Source organism: Moschus berezovskii, chromosome X (assembly GCF_049115385.1).
Source record: "Moschus berezovskii isolate FMDL1 chromosome X, NW_MosBer_1.0, whole genome shotgun sequence".
Lineage (NCBI taxonomy): Eukaryota > Metazoa > Chordata > Mammalia > Artiodactyla > Moschidae > Moschus > Moschus berezovskii.
In genome coordinates, this window is record NC_142488.1 from 151,211,918 (window position 1) to 151,219,061 (window position 7,144).

At 45.5% G+C, this 7,144-nt stretch overlaps 1 pseudogene; it reads right to left on the minus strand.

Annotated features, from left to right (window-relative positions):
* Positions 1–245: 245 nt before the first annotated feature.
* Positions 246–826, minus strand: LOC148773551 (protein Dr1 pseudogene; annotated as a pseudogene).
* Between the last annotated feature and the right edge of the window lie 6,318 nt (positions 827–7,144).

The window sequence follows — 7,144 nt, forward strand, 5'->3', positions numbered from 1 at the left end:
TAAACTTGAAGTTTTCTGTAACACTTTATTGATCAAACAGACTCAGTGCTATCTAAAATTTCATAAACACCATTTAAAATTCAAACTTGATATTATACCGAACCTCAAATTTTCAACAGTTCAAAGAGACAGATTTTACATGAATAGCACACAAGAGATGAAACTTAACAGCAGATATCCCTAGAATACCAATGGCAAGTCCACCAAGATGCAAAATTACAGGGAAGCATTTTTTCACTGTTTTCTTGTGCAGGGAAAAACATTTTAGAGGAAACAGAAACTCAGCTGGTGAATTTCAGATATCATCATCTTCTTCTTCATCCTGAGAAGATCCTGCCTGGTTGGATGCACTTGCTGATGCAGCAGCAAGCTGTGCTTGTTGGGCAGCTTGCTGCCTTTGAATCCACTCCTGTTGGGCCAATTCCGCTTGTTGCTGTCTAGCTTTTGCAAATAATTCCTGTTGCTGTCTCAATAATTCTTCTTTGGGAATGCCAAGATTTTCCAAATGAGAACTGGCCTTTTTTCTTTTTAATGCTCCTGTCTTGCAATCTTGTAAGACTTCTTTTACTTCACTGATATAAGAGCCAAAGCCTAAACTTTCCAGTGCTTGTATGACGTGCTCTGGCGAGATGGTTTTCTTTTCCGATTTGTTGCAAATCTCATTGGCTTCAGAAGATATAAGGTGAATGAATTCAGTGCAGCAGTTCACCACCAGCTCCCGGGCCTCGTTGGCCACCCAGACATTGGGGGGAGTCTCTTTGATCATCTTATTGATAGCAGTTCTGGGTATAGTGAGATCATCATCGTTGCCAGATGAGGACACCATCGCAGCTCATCTCTCGCGCCCCGACTTTTAAAAACTCCTCAACTCTGGTCCACGATGATTTTTCAAAAGGCCGCCCCCGGAGAGCGATCCAGGTGTCCCTCTGAGATGAGCATGCAGAAAATTAAGGGGCCGGGGTGGCTGGAGAGAGAGGGGAACACCTGTGTGTGTTAAGGATTTAAGGCGAGGTTGGGAGCAAAGTTGGAGTGGGGGGGATGCTGAGGATTCTGGGGACAGCACTGCCCACGTCGGAGACGGGAAGGCAAAGTGGTCCAGAATGTGAGCACTGGAGAACCCCCTTCGTGTCTCCTCAGAGAGGCGTGCGCTGTCGTCTAACCATTCCCCAACGGCGCAGAGCAGAGGCAAGGTCCAGGGGCACTGGTCTGGCCGTGGAACAGGGCGGACACATAGCAGGCAAGGCTCTACAGAACCGGAGCCCCCGCTGCCGCCGCCACCACCACCAGCACCCGATGCCACCACCTCGGCCAAACCGTCCTTCAGACACCCGCGCCACCACCTCACAACATGTCGGCCGTAAGCGGGGTGGTCTCCTGGGAACGAATATGGACAGAAGCAGGCACACGGGGACCGGCAGCGGCATCTGCTGTGACCATTTAGCCCGAACACAGATCGTGGAAGCCGAAGCCGCTGCCTGTCTTTTATTTTTTCACATGAAATTAGGTTTGACTATGCTGGGTCTTTGTTGCTAGATGTCTAGTTGTAGTGAGCAGAGGCTACCCTCTCGTTGCCGTGCCATGGCTTCTCATTGCAGCGCTTTCTCTGGTTGCAAAACTTGGGCTCTGGAGCATGCAAGTACCTCAATAGTTGTACGGGGGCTTAGTTGCCCCTGGGCATGTGGAATCTTCTAGGACCAGGGATTAAATCTGTGTTCCCTGCATTGGTAGGCAGATCCTTTACCACTGGACCACCAGGGAAGTTTCCTGTTCCCTTTCATTAGATAATGATATGTAAAACATACATGTAGAAACTAAATCTGCTCAGCTGACAATACCTGGAAATATATACACGTATTCTAGCTTCACTTTGAACATATTCAGTTAAAGGTAATTTGTGATGATGTCTCCATGGATCTTGTAACCTTTCTTTTTGTTTATCTGTAACTTCCCATTCCAATGGTAAGATACCTGGCTTCCACCACTTGTCATGTATAGAATTCAGTGCTTGTCCCACGTGGTTACTGAAAAAATTGTCAGACTGTCTTCCAAAGGGGTCTGTGCATGCATTCTACCAGTATCTTGAGTATGTTTCTACATGATACTTTCCTATCAGTATCCCCTCCGTGGCCAGGTGTCTATTTCAGTCTTCACCAATTATGAATGGGTTTGTTTGCACTAGTGTTCTTGGATAATTTGAGTACAGGTTCTTTTTCAGATATGCATTTTTTAGGAAAACAGTTTTATTTACTTTTGACTGTGTTGGGTCTTTGTGTGTGGGCTTTTCCCTAATTTGGGTGAGCATGGGCCATAACTAGGGGTGTGTGGGCTTCTCAATACAGTTGAGAGGGTAACAGGCAGGAAGGCCAGGGATCTCCAAACGGAGGAAATAGCCTGCAGGTGTCAGACATTTTCATCTCTCTTAAGCGGCAGGAGGAAACAAACTAGCGATATTTTTTTCTTCTCTCTACAAATTTAAAAGGAAGTTTCTCTTAAAATACTGTGTTGCCATAATGACCCTTGGTTTCACCTGAAGTTAACTATTCTCAAATCTTGAGTTAACCAATGCATTTTTCTTATGGAAATGTTGGTCTTAAGCTATGTTAATGTACTACGAATTTGCCCCAGACTCTATCTTCAAGTCGGTTCCGCCAAATGGCTCAGAACCTACTTGACATACCTGTATGTTATACTCAGATATTGTTCCCTTAATCTATGTAAAATGAAACTATTTGTATGGTAATCTGCCCTTCTATAGGGTTTCAAGTTAATCATTTTATGGCCTGAGATTAATCGTCCGGTGTCAAAATTATCCCAAAAGACGTCTTATGGGTGAGGGGCCTGGTGCCATTCTGAGCCTTAAGACATTCCTTTCTTTCATTAACAGACTGCTAGTGACTATATACCATCCAGCTGAAGACTAGCAGGGGGGTACTCTTTCTGCCCCCTTCTGATGTCTATGTCAGAAGTTTTCTCTATCTCCTTTATACTTTAATAAAACACAAAAGCTCTGAGCGATCAAGCCTCGTCTCTGGCCCAGGATTGAATTCTTCTCCTCTGGAGGCCAAGATCCCTGTGTCTTTGTGTCATTCCGCAACAACCTTTCACAGTGGCTCCTCTTGTTGTGGGGCACAGGTTCACGGGCTTCAGTAGTTGAAGTATGTGAGCTCAGCATCGTGGCTTCCAGGATCTAGAGCACAGGCTCGGCAGTTGGCACACGGGCTCCATAGCATGTGAGATCTTCCCATACCAGGGATCACACCTGCATCTCCAGCACTGGTAGGCGGATTCTTTACCACGGAGCCACCCGGGAAGCCCTCAGGCATATTTTTGATTCTAGTTTTCCACACATGTACCTGGTGAGAGAGGTCAGGATCAAGAAGCCTGGCAGCTGGGAATGCTCAGCCACAGTTCTGGCTGTGCCATCAAAAGCTCCGGGGTCTTTGGTGAGTGCCTCAACTTTCCTGGGACTGTTTCTTCCCCTCAGAGATGCCCTGCTGTTGGACTGTAGCCCAGCAAGCTCCTCTGTCCCTTCGATTTCTCAGGCCAGAATACAGGAGGGGGTGCCATTTCCTTCTCTACAAGATAGCATTTTGAAGCTATTTTCTCCTGGATTGTGGTTCTGATGAAGGAAGGGGGATCCCTTCCAGGGCTTGAGAGTGTGTTCTTTGCTGACAATGGAAGTGAATTGTCCAAGAAGAGGAGTGCTGTTCAAGCGAGAGACGTGACTGGGAAGGGCTGCTGGGGCGGAGGGCAAGAGGGTGAGGGAAACGGAGAGAACCGCTCTGCCACGTGGCTCACGGTCTCAGGTTTTCTGGTCATTGGGTTCCTTTCTGGTTTGTCTCTTGCCAGTCATTCTGAATTGGGGTCCTTCCTGGGGGTACACACATCACTCAGCCGAGATGGATTCCAGCGAGGAGGATCCTGGGAGGCTGGTAGGACCTCTGGACTGGAGTCTCCCATTTCCTTTTGACCTCTCCAGAATCCTGGTTGGTGGTAGCTTGTGAGTTCCTTATTCCTTACCAGGACCTCTTGTTGTAAGATGACCCCAGCAAGTGTTTTCTCTTCTCTGTTGCCTGGCAAGGGTGGGTGGTCAGTGGTTCATTTAACAGTTTGTCTTTTGGTTCTCTCAAATAAGGTCCTTCACAGAGTAAATGTACACAATTGTAAAAGTCAATGTTTTCAATAATTTATATTCATATTTGGTAAGTTGGCTTTTTTGTTGTGTGTTCGAACTCATCACCAGACCAAAGGTCATCTAGATCTTTTGTTCTCTTCTAAAATTTTTAGAGTTTTTTACATTGAATTACGGTGTTAGTTGCAAAGTTTGTGTTTCTGTTCATTTCATTCCATCTTTTTTTTAAAAGTTATTTATTTTTAGTGGATTGCTCATCACTTTAAAATATGGGTTTGATTTGTCATACATCAACATGAATTAACCATAGGTGTATGTATGTCCCCTCGCTCTTGAATTTCCCTCCCACGTCCCACCCATTCCCACCTCTCTAGGTTATTACAGAGCCCCAATCTGAGTTCCCTGAGTCATACAGCAAATTCCCACTGGTTGTCTATTTACAAATGTTGGTGTACATGCATCCATGCTGCTCTCTCCATTCATCTCACCCGTTCCCTCTTGTTCCCCACTCTTATCCATAAGTCTCTTCTCTATGTCTGCATCTCCATCGCTACTATGTGAACAGATTCACCAGTACCATCCTTCTAGATTCCATGTTTATGTCTTTCTGACTGACTTCCCTGTTTAATACGCTCTAGATTCATCCCCTTCATTAGAACTGACTCAAATGTATTCCTTTTTATGGCTGCATTTCATCCAGGCTCTGATTGTTTCTTAGCCATGTTTCGAGGAGGGTCATGGAGCTCCTCTGCTCCATTTGAGTTTGGGTTCGCAGTCTGAGTGCTCACAGCAGAGCTGCTTCCGGGTGAGCCCTTTAGGCTCTGTGAGGGCGGGGCTGCGCGCTCTTCTCTGGCGGCCGGCAGGGGGCGCCAAATCTGGCTCCGACCCGCGAGCACAGGACGCTTTGCCTTCAGACTGGGCTCGGGGACCAGCTGGCGGGAGCTTTGTCTCCTCAGGGCCGTCAGGGCTCGGGCTTTTGGAAAACGGGGCTGCGTGCAGGCTGAGAGGAGCAGGCTTGCCTCAGTGCCCGCCAACAGGGAGGCGCTGAAAGAGGGATGAGGACAAAGTCGACGCTTCCCGTGTCCAGCTGAGCGCTTACCGGAGGTCCATCTCAAAGGACTCGGGCGGGGGCGGGGGGAGGGGCGGGGCGGGGCGGGAAAAGCTCCATGTGCAAAATGGTGGGTTTTCAGCTCGATTTCTGTTAGACGATCTAGAGGATGACCTTGACTGATGTTCTTCAGTGTAGGTGGCCAGTTTTCCTGCCACTGTTTCTTGAGAGAACTGTCCTTTCCTCTTCGCTTGTTCCCGGTTTGATTTTCATGACCTGACCACGTACATGTGGGTTCATTCCTGGGCTCTCTGTTCTTTCCTTGAGTCCATGTGTCTGTGTTCGTGCCAGTTCCTGACTGTTGTGGTTACTCCAGCTCCGTGATGTAGTTTGAAGTCGGAGAGGAAGATGCCTCCAGCTGTGTTCTTCTTTCTGAGTCTTTTTGGCTGTTTAAGGTCCTGTTCCATATTATCAGCTTCATATTAGGAATATTTATATTTCTGTGCAAAATGCCGTTGAATATTATTTTCTGATTGCAGTCAGTGTCTTTGTGGATGGCTTTGGTTGGAATGGACATTTTAATTCCTCATTGTTCCAGTGCATGAGCGTGGAATAGTTTTCGGTTTCTTTGTGTTTCCTTTGGTTACTTTCTCAGTGCTCTCTAGTTCTGTGACTACTGGTCTTTTATGTCCTTGATGAAGATTGTTGCTAGATGTTTTATTCTTTTTGTTGCGATGCTAAGTGGGATTTTCTTAATTTTTGTTTCTGATCGTATTTGTGTATAGAAATGCAAGTGATTTTTGTATATTGATTGGGATTGTAAATTGTAGTATTTTATGTGATTGTCAATTGATCCGAAATGATTCAACTTGACTGAATATAGTCTAACAACTTTTTGTGACGGTATGGTGAAAATATTCTTTGTAAAATCTGTTTCTCCTGCAATAGGTCATCCAGAGGACCCAGGCCAAGGTGGTTCCTAATAGACTTCGCACAGTATGTCTTCATTCCATGTGGACTCCTTCAAGGGCAGTGAGCATCACAGCTTCCCCTCAACTTCGTCTGGGTTAGTCTTGGCCTGTATAAGAAAGTTTCATGCCTGTCTACTCTGATTTTCTTGTATGGTATTGACTTGGTTGTTTTGAAACATCATTGACTTTCCAGTAATTTAGAATGTACAGCAAACTGCTAGCAATGGGGAAAAGTGCTCGCATTTGCCACATCATCAAAAATACTCTATGTGTTTTATCCACAATGGGTGCATTCTCCTGCAGAACCAGCACATAACCTCCCAAATCCGGAAATCATATGGTTTCTGCATTATAATGCAATCCACAGCCCCATTTCCCTTTCAGCAATTGTTCAGTTGTATGAATTAATCTTTTCTTACCCTCCTTTCCCTCATCTTTTTTTTTTTAGAGTGTTACTGAGATTTTCAGTTATTTGGACAAACTTGATGGATTTAAAGCAGACATGGTGACTATGGGATCTGGGGGGGGCTTTTCTATATGGATATTTTCCCCTAAAGAGGGTTTTCATGTTTCTTCATGTTGTAACACGTATGAATCCTGCATTCTTTTTTCCCCCGTAGTGATTAAAAATCAATAACGTGCCATTTACCATTTAGATATTTGTTAGCATATAGTGTTGTAGTATGAACTACCTTTACTTGTTTTGCAAACCTCTTTAATAAGGTGTACCTTGTGTGTGCTTTGGAGAAACTCGGGAAACTGAGTCAGTGACTGAAATGGCCCAAGGTGTCATCTTAGATACCATCTTCATCTAAAACAAAACAGGGGCTTCCTGGTGGTGCAGTGGCTAAGACTGTACACTCCCAAAGAATGAGGCCCAGGTTCAATCCCTGATCCTAGAGCTAGATCTCCTATGCCACAATGAAGAGTTTGCATTCCGCAGCTAGATATCTGGGTTGCCTCAGCAAAGGGCGACCTGGCACAGCCAAATAA